At 43.4% G+C, this 17,000-nt stretch overlaps 1 protein-coding gene across 3 annotated transcripts in view; it reads right to left on the reverse strand.

The window, feature by feature from the left end:
- The window catches only part of LOC144492979 (fibronectin type-III domain-containing protein 3A-like), a 144,164-nt gene extending 128,788 nt beyond the window's left edge, over positions 1-15,376 (reverse strand). The window contains exons 1-2 of one of the 3 annotated variants that reach the window (XM_078211717.1): positions 14,984-15,056; positions 11,085-11,195 (exon numbers count right to left, since the gene is read on the reverse strand). The gene's annotated coding sequence lies outside the window, so the exon portion shown is untranslated. Of the gene's footprint in view, positions 1-10,214; positions 10,350-11,084; positions 11,196-14,983 lie in introns of those variants that run through there. The other 2 variants (XM_078211716.1, XM_078211718.1) reach the window with 2 other exon arrangements.
- Positions 15,377-17,000: the final 1,624 nt, after the last annotated feature.

Here is a 17,000-nt window from a genome sequence, read left to right on the forward strand (position 1 = left end):
TTACTGTGAAGTATCAATAATCAAAGCTCAGTCAAGTTAAAGAAAGCAGGCATAATTAAAAGTACAACCTGATATGAAAGTGAGCCATGGTATGGTAATGTTGCAAATATGGAATTAAACAGCAACAGGTTCATTTGAAAGACAGCCAAATAAATTCTGAAACAGATTTCAATAATAATGTTTTGCTGCAAAACCTTAACTCATGAACATACTTGGAAAGGGAAATTTCACGAGCCTTTGAAATAGCCTAGCCCTAGAGAATACCAACTGTCAGTGCAGAAGGCAGATCACCACCTTCGAGCGAAGTAGGGAGATATAATAAGTGCAGCCTAACCAACATTATCTACATTCTGAGAACAAGGATAAAAATCAAGGTAGGTGTCAGTAGGTCAGAGACTGGGCAGAGGCAACTGAAGTGGTGATGGAAGAGCATTACAGTGAAGAGGCAACAGAAGCAGCATCAGAGCAGAAGCTTGAATGGCATGTGCAGTAACACGGAAAAGAAGCATGTAGATGCTGAGATGTATTTAGAAAACATCAATTTATACATTTCTATTATACTTGGCCTTATACTCAACTTCTGCAAAGTTTTGGAAAGGATTATAAGAGATAGGATTTATAATCATCTAGAAAGGAATAATTTGATTAGGAATAGTCAACACGGTTTTGTGAAGGGTAGGTCGTGCCTCACAAACCTTATTGAGTTCTTTGAGGAGGTGATCAAAGAGGTGGATGAGGGTAAAGCAGTCGATGTGGTGTATATGGATTTCAGTAAAGCGTTTGATAAGGTTCCCCACGATAAGCAATTGCAGAAGATACGGAGGCATGGGATTGAGGGCGATTTAGCGGTTTGGATCAGGAATTGGCTAGCTGTAAGAAGACAGAGGGTGGTGGTTGATGGGAAATGTTCATCCTGGAGTTCAGTTACTAATGGTTACCGCAAGGATCTGTTTTGGGGCCACTGCTGTTTGTCATTTTTATAAGTGACCTGGATGAGGGCGTAGAAGGATGGGTTAGTAAATTTGCGGATGACACTAAAGTCGGAGGAGTTGTGGACAGTGCGGAAAGTTGTTGCAGGTTACAGAGGGACATAGATAAGCTGCAGTGCTGGGCTGAGAGGTGGCAAATGGAGTTCAATGCAAAAAAGTGTGAGGTGATTCACTTTGGAAGGAGTAACAGGATTACAGAGTACTGGGCTAATGGTAAGATACTTGGTAGTGTGGATGAACAGAGATATCTCGGTGTCCTTGTGCACAGATCCCTGACAGTTGGCACCCAGGTTGATAGGGTTGTTAAGAAGGCGTACGGAGTGTTAGCTTTTATTGGTAGAGGGATTGAGTTTCGGAGCCAGGAGGTCATGCTGCAGCTGTACAAAACTCTGGTGCGGCCGCACTTGGAGTATTGCGTACAGTTCTGGTCACCACATTATAGGAAGGATATGGAAGCATTGGAAAGGGTGCAGAGGAGATTTACTAGGATGTTGCCTGGGATGGTGGGAAGGTCTTATGAGGAAAGGCTGAGGGACTGGAGGTTGTTTTCGTTAGAGAGAAGGTTAAGTGGTGACTTAATAGAGGCATACAAGATGATCAGAAGATTAGATAGGGTGGGTAGCGAGAGCCTTTTTCCTCGGATGGTGATAGCTAGCACGAGGGGATATACCTCTAAATTGAGGGGTGATAGATATAGGACAGATGTCAGAGGTAGGTTCTTTACCCAGAGAGTAGTAAGGGCGTGGAATGCCCTGCCTGCAGCAGTAGTGGACTCGCCAACATTAAGGGCATTTAAATGGTCATTGGATAAACATATGGATGATATTGGAATAATGTAGGTTAGATGGGCTTTAGATTGGTTTCACTGATCGGCGCAACATCGAGGGCCAAAGCGCCTGTACTGCGCTGTAATGTTCTATGTTCTATGTTTTTTGTTCCCTTGGCCTAATTTCCAACACCAATCACCAAACTTCCCTCCCTTGCCCCCAAATTAGTGATATCCTCAGGTACTATGCCTTCAAAAACTCCCACCAGCAGATGTATATTAAAAAAAACACTTTTTACTCATCTGTCCTGGCAACCACCATCCAACTCCCATCTCCTTTTCCTCTCCTAAGTCCTTCAACATGTTTTCACCTGCCAAATCCATTGCCAATTTTTCCACCACTCCATTGAAATCTCTATGAACAGGTTTTCACTCCACCATAGCACTGAAATAACCCTAACCAAAATCAGAAACTACATTCTCTGTGACTACAGATCCCTCTTTGCACTCCAATCTTTCTACAGGCTTGGCATGGTCAACTACATCATCCTTTGTTTGCTCACCAGCATTGGCATCCATGCCTCGCAACACTTCAAATTTATTATTCTTGTGTTTCAACCCTTACAGGTTTACTCCTCCCACTCTCCCACCAACTCCCTGTTCCACAAATCTCAAACTCTCATCCAATTCCCCGCACCAAACACCACTGTCCCCTCCCTCCCTTTGCCCTACCTTTTAGCCATGCCTTCAAGATTTAGGCACCCGATTTCAGAATACTCCCCTTTGGCCTCTCCACCATCTTCGAGTTTCTCACATATGCCTCAAATACTCTGGCATTCAATTATTAATACAGGGTCTAGTATTAAAAAACTGCTTGACTGCATATTAATTGCATACTGCACCCTGACTGGAAAATGTAAATAAAGAAATTGCCAAGAAGAATAATTTAATTAGCCTTCAAAAATAGTTCATTCTATCTTTATCTTTTAACACCATGATTTAGAGATCTTGAAAGGAATTTTGTATGTATTCAGTTTTCTTTTTAATTTTCACTTCAAAAGCTTTTTTAAAAAAATAAGCAGGTAATTGCAAATTTGACAAATTGGCACTTTATGCCCTTTTGCTGTATTATCCCCCCTGGTCCTCTCCAACACTATGTGGCTAATGTACACCATCAATTCTCCTTTGGGATCCATGTCTGTGCTACCCACCTTTCATAGTTTCACCTTTCCCTGCCCAATTCACCAGGACATTTTCTGCAATGGTTTCTCCTTCCATCCTCACCTAATTGTACCAATGTACCTCAAGATTCTGTCTTTAGTGTTCTCCTTTCTGTCAGTTACACGCTGTTTCTCAACAACAATGAATAGCTTCCACTTGCCAGCCTATGGTGCTATCTTTACGCAGTCCATAACTTAGCTTTTGGAATTGTATCGCAGATGAAGTCAAGCTTGTCCATTCTCTCTGCTGATCTAGATAGGCTTCCAGTCACCTGGCTTCCAAATTAAAAATGTCATATTTACTTCACTGTCTCACATGTATCCTCCTCCAGTCCTCAGACTGGTCTCTTGTGCATTCTGCTATCTTTCCCCAAATTTGTCTGCCAAGCCTTCAGCTGCCTCACCCCCACGCTCTGAAATTCCCTTCTAAATTCATCTCCCTCTCCTCCTTTCAGATCCTTCTGAAACCCATCACACCAATCAAGCTTTTTGTTTGCCTTCCAAATTTTTCCTTCAATGTCCTTGAAGTTCACATTTGGTATAAATTCACGAGCTCACGGAAATGGTTTCATGCAATCAAGTGAAGAATAATTTGCCGCAATTTCAATTTGAAACAAAAACGCCTCCTACAATTGTCTAAATCTAATTTTGGGAACTAGGATCAAGCAAGGAGAATCAGTCACTGCAAAGCACATCTGTATTAAAAAGCAAACAGATCTATCAAACAAGCAGTTTGAATAACTTCCTACCTTCTGGCATACAAATTACCCACAGCAAACCTCAATATAAATTCAAGATGGGAAGCTTAACTAAACATTGATAGCACAAATACTTTTTATGAATCTGTCGCACTTAAGGTACAGGATGTTAGTATTGGGCAGAACATTTGCTGTTCCAGGCACCCATGTCAGCAGGAAGTACTTCTAAGTACAGTATAGCAGCGTATAATGAAGTGATGTGCCCCAGCCCAATCTCTGAGAAGCTCTACTGGATCAATGCTACATTTTCTATTTGGCCCAGCTACCATTGTGTGACTTGTCTGAGTGAGATTAATTTTACAAGAGGTCTCTGTAAATCATTCAAGTACAACAGAGAATGGAAGTGAGGCCAGAAATAAAGGCAGTGGGAGTTCTGAACAGATCTACTAACTAAAAATGTAATAGAATCCCTACAGTACAGAAAGAGGCCACTCGGCCCATCGAGTCTGCACCGACCACAATCCCACCCAGGCCCTACCCCCATATCCCCACATATTTTACCCACCAATCCCTCTAACCTACGCATCTCAGGACACTAAGGGGCAATTTTTAGCAAGGCCAATCAACCTAACCCGCACATCTTTGGACTGTGGGAGGAAACCGGAGCACCCGGAGGAAACCCACGCAGGCACGAGGAGAATGTGCAAACTCCACACAGACAGTGACCCAAGCCGGGAATCGAACCCAGGTCCCTAGAGCTGTGAATCAGCAGTGCTAACCACTGTGCTACCGTGCCGCCCATAGGTGTAACATATATGAATGCTATTGCTGTTATACAAGAGTGAATGATATTCACTGAATTTTAATTCTGGTGCATGTCTCTCAATTTAAACATTCCTTTTATAGTACTGAACACTACCAGGCTCAATCCGAACAAAATACAAATCAAGAGTGCGTGCTCTCATTTCAACTGTACTGAGAAATTACAACTGAGCCAGATGCAGTGTACATCAAACACATACACACATTTTTTGTTCAGCAAAGTGACTGACTAGTCAATGGGAATGGGATCACTGGAAGAACTCCCACTGCACAGCTGAAGGAAGCTGAGGCCAACTGTATACTCTTACCATCAATCCAACCAGAAATCAGTGAACTCAACAGAAAGCATAGATTGAACTCAGAACCTTCTTAACAGAATCCTTAATCAGTTTAGTCATATCTGTGGAAGCAGAAAGTTAACGTTAAATTATCCAGTGTACTGGTACGCGAAGCAGTCACGGTTTACAATGTCGATGGATGGATAGCCCCTTCAATAGGTTATGAGTAGAATCTGTGCTAAATGAACATTACTTGCCAAAAGAACGAAAACTTTTTTTACTCCACATTTTCTTTTGCACCTTACTTGTAGAAAAATGGCTTGAGCTAGAATTAGAAATTTTAAACCATAAGGAAACCAGGAACACAATGAAGTCATTCAGCCTTGGAATAGCAAAGGAACTATCACATTCCATGATGTATTTGATCATTTCACAATGTACTTGCCTTTAAGCTCTTTTACTTTGTCACTTGTTTAGGAGAAATGGCAGAGACAGGTTGCCCTTCTATCTATTTGCACATATTTGCACTAAAACTTTGGAAGGATCGTAAGTCTGCTTTTTCTGGATTGCAATTCTGCCACTAAGATTAAAATAACATATTTAGCAGTGCAAATGTAGAGAGCTAATATATATATAAATAGCTTCTGAACAAGCAACTTAAAGCATGTATTGCAAACATTGCTTTAACATCCTAAACCAGATATTTATCTAGGCTCATTCCTGAAGGAATTAATGAACACAGTAGCAAGGATTTTACTGGCAGCCCGTGCCTTATACCATAGATATACACGATAAATGTCACAGAGAAAAACTTCCCCTAAAAAAATCATATAAATATATATAACAAGGGTCAACAATAGTTGCCACAAAAAAAGTCAGTGTGTGTCAGAATTTGGCCGTATTTTCCAGATATGAGTCATGCAGCACATTTAAGTTAGAAAACTTATCCTCAGTGCAACATGTCTGCATTAATGAAACAACTGCAAGCTTAACCTTCATATAGGCTGGCAAAGTATTGGCCCAGTATGCAGTTCTAATCTTTTCTTCATAAAATCAACATCAATTGGTCTCTACTCTAGGTCAAATCCCTGATATCTACCTCCACTGGTTAAAACAATTCAACCAAAAAAGCTAATTCTTCAAAAGTCATTTTATATCCCTTTTGATCCATCAGAAGGTCGCCAATAATACAGCTAAGTGCTCCTTCTGCAAGAGGCACCCCTCAGAGTTCTGAAGGGACTTCAAATATATCGCTGTACATTTTCATTCAAATACATATATTTTCTTGGCTATTTCTAAAATTTTAAAAATTATTTTAAAATGGCTGAAGTTATGTCTGGCTGTGATCCTCTAATAAAAAAGAGCTACCTGGCAGCATCAGGGAAACTTGTATCTCGTTTTATCTCAAGAGACACTAATAATCCCACCTTCCCCAAAGGCTACATTCTTAGAGAGCTACACAAAGGCCATCTGCAAGCCAAGTTGACCAACAGGAGTCTACGAGTCTACAAAGGAACAGGAGTCTACTAGTCTACAAGGGCAAAGCACTCTGCAATCTTCTTTTCACGTCATGGTGAGCGGGACATTTAACGATCTCGGTAATTCAGTCCCTTGTCAAAGGCAATGTGGAGAGTTGGGAGTTTTGTGATATGAACCTCTAGCTCGTAGAACCAGTTATATTGCTTTGCTGTACAACAAACGAAGTCTTCCATTTTACCATCTAATTAGCAAGACAGAAAAGGAGCTCTGCCCAAATTGAACACCTGGCCCCACCTACATTGTTTCTGCTGGAACTTCTGTACACTCACCCACAAGACTAATTCATCTGTGTTTATCATCGTGTGAAGTCAACTCCACTAGAAAAGTGAATTTTACAGCATTGCTTTTCAGCCCACCAACCTACATGATGGAATACCTTATTCAACATCTGGACCCACATGAATCAATGCTTCCTTTCTCTGTGGTCTTTACACTGTAAATCTTTATTTTCTCTACCCTTTTACTGTCTGAATGCAAAGGAGGCAATGTTGCTACCCTCCTCCCACGGTTTGAGTGTGTGTAAATAAACTAACCCTTGGAGTACATTCTATCTTGAGTTTGCCTTGAGGTTAATAGAAAAGTAGATCACACCAAACCGAGCGGTTGGGAAATATGCTCGTAAAGGTGGAAGCAAATCAAAAATATCTCTGTTTATAGACGTGTGGTGAGAGAAGAAATTAAACCCTCCCCATCCACATCCATGAATCCCAGAGTCATGGAGCCATTATCGCACAAGGGGTGGCTATTCAACCCATCAAATCTATGCCAGCTTTCAAACCCATTAGTACAATCTTACTTTATCTCCGCAGTCTTGCAGATTTATCTGCTTCCTTCTGAGGAAAGTGCTACAATATGAATGGAATACGATTCTAAAGAAATCCTGGAACACAGCTTTTTATCAATAGCTTTAGAAACTAGCTCTCCAAGAGGCAAATAACTGAGAACATAAACTACTTAGGGACAACAATGATGTGACAAGCCCTGAATCCACTGGCTGACTGCATAACTCGAGATTGCTGTAGTTACTGGTGCTCAACTTTCCCTAACGCAAGGACTTCAAATTTAAGGCTTCAAAGAAAGAGAGTCCCCAGTTGTTTAATTCCTTTAAACTACAGTGCGTTTACATTTCCTACATTCCACTGCTCAGCCAGTCAAATGACTGTCTACAGCATGGAGCAAAGCCTTCCTTGATTTAAATTAATGCATGCACCTTCTCTATTAAAGCTCTTTTAGAGTCTTACTCTCCAGAGTCTACACATTTCTTAATTATTCATTCATGACAAAGATCAGCCCAATTTATTTCTTTATGTACAAGTATGTCTGCAGAAAAAGTCAGATTCTGCCCTTGCCATCCTGCAATCATCTTCTCCGTAAATTAGATAGATACTGCAGTTATAGACATAGCTTAATAACTTTTATATGATCTATGTCCAGGTCTTAAAACTCTTGAGCTATAACGTTCCCTGCATTCTCTTTTTCCTCCAATGAAAAGTGCACCTATGTGAATTTTGTCTCAATTTTAAAATACTAACTGTTGCTGATCTCTGAATGCATTACAATTAACATCCTTTTTTAAGGCAGGATGTCCAAATCTAAACAAGTTGGCCCAAATGTTAGCCTCAATGTTAATTTGTAGAAGAACCTTTGACTTATAATCAATGTCCTCAGTTGCATTGTAGATTTTCACAAACTCTGCTAGCAGATTGACCAGGAACTAACAGTCAGTAATCAATAATCACATCCAAATACATTTCTTTCCTCACCTTTGAAATGGACATCCTTTATTATGTACTCATTCCAATATGCATCAGCTTACAGTTACCCACATTAGAATCCTACCAATCCTCTATGTTCTTTGTTCTTAGATAAATGCGAGGTGATGCATGTAGGTAGATCGAAACAGGGCAGGACTTACTCAGATAATGGTAGGGCTTTGGGGAGAGTTATCGAACAAAGATCTAGGGGGACAGGTTCATAGCTCCTTGAAAGTGGAGTCAAAGGTGGACAGAGTGGTGAAGAACGCATTCGACATGCTTGGTTTCATGGGTCAGAACATTGAATACGGAGTTGGGACGTCTTGTTGAAGTTGTACAAGACATTAGTATGGCCACACTTGGAATACTGTGTACAGTTCTGGTCACCTTATTATAGAAAGGATATTATTAAACTAGAAAGAGTGCAGAAAAAATTTACTAGTATGCTACCGAAACTTGATGGTTTGAGTTATAAGGAGAGGCTGGATAGACTGGGACTTTTCTTTTCCCTGGAGCGTAGGAGGCTTGGGGTGATCTTATAGATGTCTATAAAATAATGACGGGCATAGATCATCTACATAGTCAATATCTTTTCCTAAGTGTAGGGGAGTCAAAAAATAGAGGGTATAGGTTTAAGGAGTGAAGGGAGAGATACAAAAGGGTCCAGAGGGGCAGTTTTTTCACACAGAGAGTAGTGAGCGTCTGGACCAAGCTGCCAGAGGTAGTAGCAGAGGTGGGTACAATTTTGCCTTTTATAAAGCGGTTAGACAGTTACGTGGATAAGACGGCTATCGAGGGATATGGGCCAAATACGGGCAATTAGGACTAGCTTAGTCGTTAAAAAAGGCAGCATCGACAAGTTGGGCCGAAGGGCCTGTTTCCATGCTGCAAACCTCTATGACTATGTTCAATCCTTAACACCTCTGCTTAATTGATCCACATCCCTCGATAGGTCTGTTCCTCTCCCCTTTCCCAGACCTCTCCCCTTTCCTTGACACCAAGTTATGTGGCATGGGGACATCAGCAACTTTATATTGTTACTTAAGTAAGCTCCTCCAAATAATTTAACAGCTTGAACTATTTACAAGGCACTTATTGATCCAGCTAAATAAACGATCAATTTCACGAACCTTAAGTTTCATTAGTTTCACGTGTGGAGCTATAGTAATAGGACTAACATTCACTACCAAATCTGAAAAAATTAAACTAAATTAGGATTTAGGATAAACTAAAATTAAACTGTCTACGCTCACCAACGAATTCACAAATTAAGTCTCAAGAACTTGCAATAGTTAACAAACTTAGTGCCTATTACTAAACTCTCTGACTCTTTTTAGCTTTGTAACTGATAGGTTACAAAACAGAATCAGTACTGCAACAATGCTTCCAAGCATTTCTCAATTTTCAGTTGTGAGATGACCTGCTCTTATAGAAGTACCAGTAAAACACTATTTTCCATCCATTAGGTATTATTCATGTTTATGGAATTTCTCTAAACAATCGAATATAGCCTTTCCCATTTATTTTTCATTTCCATAAAGAAAACTGCATATACCTCATCTGATCTAGCGAACAGGTAGGTATTAATTCTTTGCTTTGCAAACATTACTTTAATTTGATTTCGACACCATAATGACTGGGTAAGGAAAGTGCTCACAGGCATCAAATTCCCTATACTATTTCTAGTCAACTAATCCTAAGATTAAAACTATGTTTGGCTCTACTTCACTACTGCCTTCAACAATACGCTAAGATTCCGAGTCAAAACATGTTTTGTCTTTCTGCACCATGTTCTGGAAAGGCAGACAAATAACTGGTGGGCAGCAGCTCAATCGTTTGGTAAATTAGTTCTTGAAGGAAGTTTAAGCCCAGCATTCAATGAGAGTGTGTGCATGGTAACGCAGAATCCTTTAGTAGATGTATCTAGATCAGGATTTCACAAATGCTTCAGGCAGAGAACCCTTCTCATGGCTCAAGAGGACTGACAGAACCCCTAAGAAACATGTTGAAGAATTAAACCACAAAATATTGATTGTCTTTTGTACAATAGGTACAAACGTAAAAACATAATAAGAGTCTTCATTTCTTATATGTATAAATTTATTATAATTAACAAGTTCCCTTATTCAACAAAGACTTAAATCTTACCATTTTTTCATTTTTAATGGGGGGGGTGATGCTGCTACTTTTGCTCACAAATTCATTTATTCGGAGTGATACTGGAGGGCTGGATTCCCATTACACACACCTCCTTCGCATGCCATCACGAGCACTCCCCCACTCCCCCTCTCATGTGCGTGCAGTCCCTCTTTCTCGCATGCATGCAAGCATTGTCTCGCACACGAGTATGCTCATTGTGCCTCCTCATTCTCCTACCTCTCTCATGCACACCCACCTCCACACACACATCTCTCTCTTACAAACACACACTCTTCGCCTCCAACTCTTTCTCACCCACCCACACACCGTCACCTCCCACATCTCTCATGCACACCCACACACTCTCCTACATCTCTCATGCACACCCACCTCCACACACTCGTCTCTCTCTCAAACACCTACATTCTTCGCCTCCAACTCTTTCTCACCCACCCACACACCATCACCTCCCACTCTTTCCCATACCCACCAACCAAATCACGCCACTCTCTCCCACCCAACTACACGCGCTCGCCTCCCTCGCACACCCACCCACCGGCTTGCTCTGGCCTCCCTCTCCCACCTCCGCCCCTCTCGCATGTGCTCCCACCCACCCTGCCACACGTGCTCCTGACATCCACCACACCACACTCAACACCCCCTCAACCATGCGCCCTCACACGCCCCCCTCCCCACACGCTCTAACCCCCACACATCAACACACCTCACACACACCCAACCCGCCCACACACAGTCACACTGCTATCCTCCCCTATACCCACGCCCACATCCCCCCCATACCCACCCCCACACCCTCCAACCCCCAACATTAAATATTTTTAAGAACACCAGCTATTGTTATGTAGGCAAAATAGCAACCAAGCTACGCAAAGCGAAGTCCTCCAAACACCAGCAGGATAACGAGTGGTTTCGGCCAAGTGGCGAATGCTAGTCGGGTAACACAGGTAATGCTGCTAGTTGAAAGTCCACCTAAAGAGGTGAACAAGCTTCAATTTAACATCTTGGTTAAAGAAAACATCTCTGACAAAGCAGCACTGCCTCTGTACTGCACCGAAAGCGGATTTGAACTATTTGCCTTAATTATGTGCACAAGGGCTTTAACAAAGCTTGAACTCTCAAGCTTCTGACCCCAAGTCATTTAAGGCAACTGAATGAAATGAAATTCTAAGTAGGGATGTGCCTGCACTAGCTTGCAATTTTAGCCCTTCATGGTAAAAAGAACACTGTAAAAGTGACGAGAGCATAAAATCACGAAAGTATGAAATATAAAAGGTACAGGTTTGCACTATCGAGATTAAATTTAGATTATGCGTCAATAGAGCTTCTCACACAGCAATATTTTAAATGTTTAAGCAGTGACTGGCCATATTTGCATCACCTAACCATTTACATTAATTAGAGTTGCAAAAAGTGTTGGAGAATCATGACACTCCTGAACACTTTTTGCACCTACCCTGCAGCTTGTGAACTCAATGGATTTGCTATGAGGTGTTAAAAGGAAGCAGCAAAAGTTTCTACCTTCCAGGAAGTTTTGCACTTGTTTTCCTCAAGAGTCAAGTTAGACCAAGGCAAAAGTTACTGTTTAACACAGATCCTTTGCAAAGAATGCAGACCTAGATGCATCGAAAGATCCCCAAAGAGAGGAAACCAGAGATGCTACCATAACTTTTAAGCAGATGAGTCCTGAAGAGGACAGAAAAGTATCAATAGAACGGACTGAGCACCAGAAGGCACACCACAAATACAACATGGATGCCTGGTCAGTTCTAAACAGAAGCTCTCAGGGCAGGTTAAATAGTGAGCTTGCAATGAGACAAGTGTTGTACTAAGAGCCAAAAGTAATATTGCTAAGACAAAAGAACAATCATCGGAATAGATTAATATTGAACCAGTATTCAAAATCTAGAGCACGAGGTAATGGACAGTGCAAGATTTCAGGATCTATCTCAACACAATAACTGAAGTACCCCGAAATACAAAATGCACAGTTAGTCAAATGTTTTGGTACAAGTATGGCAAAATCACCCCATTAGCATAAATCTGGCTTTGACGGAAAACAAAATTTGATTTGATTTATTATTGCCACATGTATTAACATAGTGTTGTATGTTTCTTGCGCACTATACAAAAGTGGGATACATTGGACAAATATTAAATCTATGTGCCTACACCACTTGCTAATTACAATCTAGTGATGGATGACTGAAGCTAGTACACATTACAATAGTGTCATGACTTGTCTAGACACCAAGTTACCTATTCAAATCTTATTTCACTTCAAGCTACAGGCTTGTGGCAAGAATTTTAGCACCTATGGTTGGATGAAATAGGCTAAATACAAGTGCTCAAGTTTCCTCTGACACTTGAAGCTACACTATCGCATGTCTGTAGGTCACGTTATGCTATATTGCACCCAAGTTAGGAAGAACCTGCTGATAGGACCGATACAGCATTGTTTAACAAAGCTTACTCACAATATGGTCAATATACATGTCTTCCATTATTTGTGCTATCAGGTGTTGTCAAGTTGGCATCAAAAACAAATTAACATTTACGACATTTAAAATCCAGGGGGGAGAACGATGACTTTGTTGGCCAAACCCCATGAAAATTGAGCCAATCCAGTAAATTCCCAAATAAAAACAAACTACTGGAAAAACTCATCAGGTCTAGAAACACGTGGAGAGAGAAGCAGAGTTAATGGTGAGTCTAGCATGATTATCTTTAGAACTGGTGTCGTACTGGATAAGTTTTACCTTTTCTCTCTCCATGGATGTTGCCAGACCTGCTGAGTGTTTCCAGCACTTGCTGTTTTTATTTCAGAGTTCCAGCATCTGCAGAATCTCACTTCTATTATGCCCGAAATTTCCCAGATGCCCTCCCAATAAATGCACTGTTACTACGGAGCGAGGACAGTGACTGTGATACAATTAGCTCCTGTAGTTTAAATGGACAAAAACATTTGCAAGGCTTCCAGCTGAGACGGCATGGTGGCACGGTGGTTAGCACTGCTACCGCATGGCAGGGCCCCGGGTTCAATTCAGGTCTTGAGTCACTGTCGGTGTGGTGTTTGCATCTTCTCCATGTCTGCGTGGGTTTCCTCAGGGTGCTCCGGTATCCTCTCAGTCCAAAGATGTACAGGTTAGGTGGATTGGCCATGCTAAATTGTCCTTTAGTGACTCGAAACATGTAGGTTAGGGGGATGATGTGGAGATGCCGGCGTTGCACTGGGGTAAACACAGTAAGAAGTCTCACAACACCAGGTTAAAGTCCAATGGTAACCTGGTGTTGTTAGACCTTGCACCTGACCCAATGTCCCACATTGCCACAGCTGACTCATCTGCAGTTAATAAAGCTAATATTCTTCACCTGAAAACAGATCTTCCAGAACTTTCTGCCTCTCCTCCTTTCAAATATTTCTTGAAACTCACCCGTCACCCTCCTAGTCTCTTAATTCCCAGCACAGGGCCTGCCCCATGACATGATTTCAAATGGTTAATGCTAAAGATATTATACTTTTCAGAAAGGGGATTTGTTTTATATATTAGGTGCACAACCCACAGGTGAAATCTTAAGCAGCCGTTTAAAACATAAGATTGAATCCGCAGATAAAGATAGCATATGGTTGAAATGTCCAGGGCTGGGAATTTAATTACAGGGCACTGCCGAAAGGAAAACAAATAACCAATTATAAAAAATTACAAACTTTGTTTTGCATTGTTGATTTCAAAATATTTTTGTTTCAATTAATTCTGACAGCATACTGACTTGGGAGAGCTGTTAACTCCAGAGCATAAGGGAGCTTGCTTGTGCCTGGGTTTAGTCTGTATTTCTAGAAGTATAGAATTAGCCCCCAGGCAGCATCTGATTCCTCCAATCACTGAATGATACAAGCACAGAAGGAGCCCATTTGGCCCACGGTGCTTCTGCCACCAATACGCAGTACAGAATGTCATTAAAATTCATTGCTTCAATGAAATGATAGGCCAAAAAAAAAAGAATCATCACTGCTTTTAAATATATTTGGCCCCGATGATAGCTTACACTGTTACCTCACCTGAATCTAATTAAAGCTATAGAGTCTGGCGTCACTATTAAAACATTTTTGGCAATCCAAAGGGAGTATGAAACACATATTCTCATAACAATTTTACTTGTTGCATACAAGAAAGACAAAAAATGCTTTTAACTACTGAAGAACAAATGTAACAAAAAACAAACTTGAAGAGGCTCTACCCACAATTGTTCAGGACTTCTGCTCAATAAAAATGTTCTTCTTCAATCTCTTAATTACCAGACATACACATTTTAGAGCCTTGAAAAAAAATTTCAAAACTTCCCTTCAGATGCCAGGCATAAATTTCTTGGTCCCAGCAAACAATATAGTACATGAACTAAGTCGCATCTGAGAACCTTCAAACTAGTTTTCTGCCCGAAAACCGCTGCATGATCCAAAATCTTCAATACATTTTTTTTTTAAAAGCCGTACTCTTACTGGAACTCGCCACATCTGGAACGAACAAGGCTTGTTCGCAAGAGCAGGAAAGAAGAGGAGAGGCAACACCGTGAACGATAAAGATACGTTAAGGTTAAAATAGAATTGAAAAGAAAACAGCCGGGCTGTCGACGGGCAGCTTTTTACAAAGGCAAGTCGCCTGGAACAAGTTGCCCTGCCGCTCGGTATACACACGCACTCCAACTATAACCATCACTAAATTGTGGAGGAGAATAGGAATAAATAAATGACAGCACAGTACCGTGAAAAGGTGCCAGTCTGTCCACTGCTGCAGGTAAACTGGATTGGTGCACCGGGGGGCTCTTTGCAGGCGATTCCAGCCCTTACCCTCCGCCCCCCCTACCAGCAGGATGGCACCGGGACACTTTAAGCCAGTTTAAGTCTACGTGGCATTTGGAGCCCGACGTTCCGGAGAGCAATGCTGCCGACTGGAAGCGGAGAGGGAGAGAGGCTGAGGCAGGCCAAGGGGGTGGGGAGAGGCCAGCAGCTCCCCACACAAACTTCCAGCCCCCTTTCACACTGCTGCACACCGCCCTTTCACATCCAGCGACCCCGGCCGGATTCCCGATAACCAGTCCCAGCACGGGCCTCCCGCAGCTTCACCCCGCTGTCCAGCTGCCTGTCTCCGTCTCTCACTTCCCCCCCATCCCACCCTCCCCCCTTCACTCGCTGCCCAGCACGTCAGCGCTCGGCAAACTCCGCACAACCCGCCGCCATCTTGGAATGTAGCGCGCATGCGCGCCGCTCACCCCCCCCTCGACAAACTGCACGAGACGGTCAGCTGATCCTCTGCTGCTGGAGCTGCTGGGGAGGGTCAGTCCTATGCTGCTGGAGCTGCTGGGAAGATCAGCCCACTGCTGCTGGAGCTGCTGGAGAGGTCAGCCTCTGCTGCTGGAGCTGCTGGGGAGGGTCAGCCCACTGCTGCTGGAGCTGCTGGGGAGGGTCAGCCCTCTGCTGCTGGAGCTGCTGGGGAGGGTCAGCCCTCTGCTGCTGGAGCTGCTGGAGAGGGTCAGCTTGTCCTGCTGGAGCTGCTGGGGAGGGTCAGCCCTCTGCTGCTGGAGCTGCTGGAGAGGGTCAGCTTGTCCTGCTGGAGCTGCTGGGGAGGGTCAGCCCTCTGCTGCTGGAGCTGCTGGGGAGGGTCAGCACTCTGCTGCTGGAGCTGTTGCGGAAGGTCAGCCCACTGCTGCTGGAACTGCTGGGAAGGTCAGCCCTCTGCTGCTGGAGTTACTGGGGAGGGTCAGCCCTCTGCTGCTGGAGCTATTGGGGAGGGTCCACCCTCTGCTGCCAGAGCTGCTGGAGAGGGTCAGCCCTCTGCTGCTGGAGCTACTGGGGAGGGTCAGCCCTCTGTTGCTGGAGCTGCTGGAGAGGGTCAGCCCTCTGCTGCTGGAGCTACTGGGGAGGGTCAGCCCTCTCCTGCTGGAGCTACTGGGGAGGGTCAGCCTCTGCTGCTGGAGCTGCTGGGGAGGGTCAGCCTCTGCTGCTGGAGCTGCTGGGGAGGTTCAGCCTTCTGCTGCTGGGGAAGGCCAGCTCTCTTATGCTGGAGCTGTTGTGGAAGGTCAGCCCTCTGCTGATAAGGGTCAGCTTGTCCTGCTGGAGCTGCTGGGGCGGTTCAGCCTTCAGTTGCTGGAGCTGCTGGGGGGGGGGGGTGGTTCAGCTCTCTGCTGCAGAAACTGCTGGGGAGGGTCAGCCCACGACTGGTGGAGCTGCTGGGGAGGGTCAGCCCTCTGCTGCTGGAGCTGCTGGGGAGTGTCAGCCCTCTGCTGCTGGAGCTGTTGGGGAAGGTTAGCCCTCTGCTGCTGGAGCTGCTGGGAAAGATCAGCCCTCTGCTGCTGGAGCTACTGGGGAAGGTCAGCCCTCTGCTGCTGGAGCTGCTGGAGAGAGTCCGCCCTCTGCTGCTGGAGCTGCTGGGAAGGTTAGCCCTCTGCTGCTGGAGCTGCAGGGAAGGGTCAGCCCTCTGATTTGATTTTGATTTGATTTATTATTGTCACATGTATTAGCATACAGTGGAAACTATTGTTTCCTGCGTGCTATACAGACAGAGCATACCATCCATAGAGAAGGAACGAGAGAATGCAGAATGTAGTGTTACAGTTATAGCTCGGGTAGAGAGAAAGATCAACTTAATACAAGATAGGTCCATTCAAAAGTCTGATGGCAACAAGGAAGAAGCTGTTCTTGAGTCGGTTGGTACATGACCTCAGACTTTTCTATCTTATTCCTGACGGAGGAAGAGAGAATGTCCCGGGTGTGTGGGGTCC

The sequence above is a fragment of the Mustelus asterias genome, chromosome 4 (assembly GCF_964213995.1).
Source record: "Mustelus asterias chromosome 4, sMusAst1.hap1.1, whole genome shotgun sequence".
Classification (NCBI taxonomy): Eukaryota; Metazoa; Chordata; class Chondrichthyes; order Carcharhiniformes; family Triakidae; genus Mustelus; species Mustelus asterias.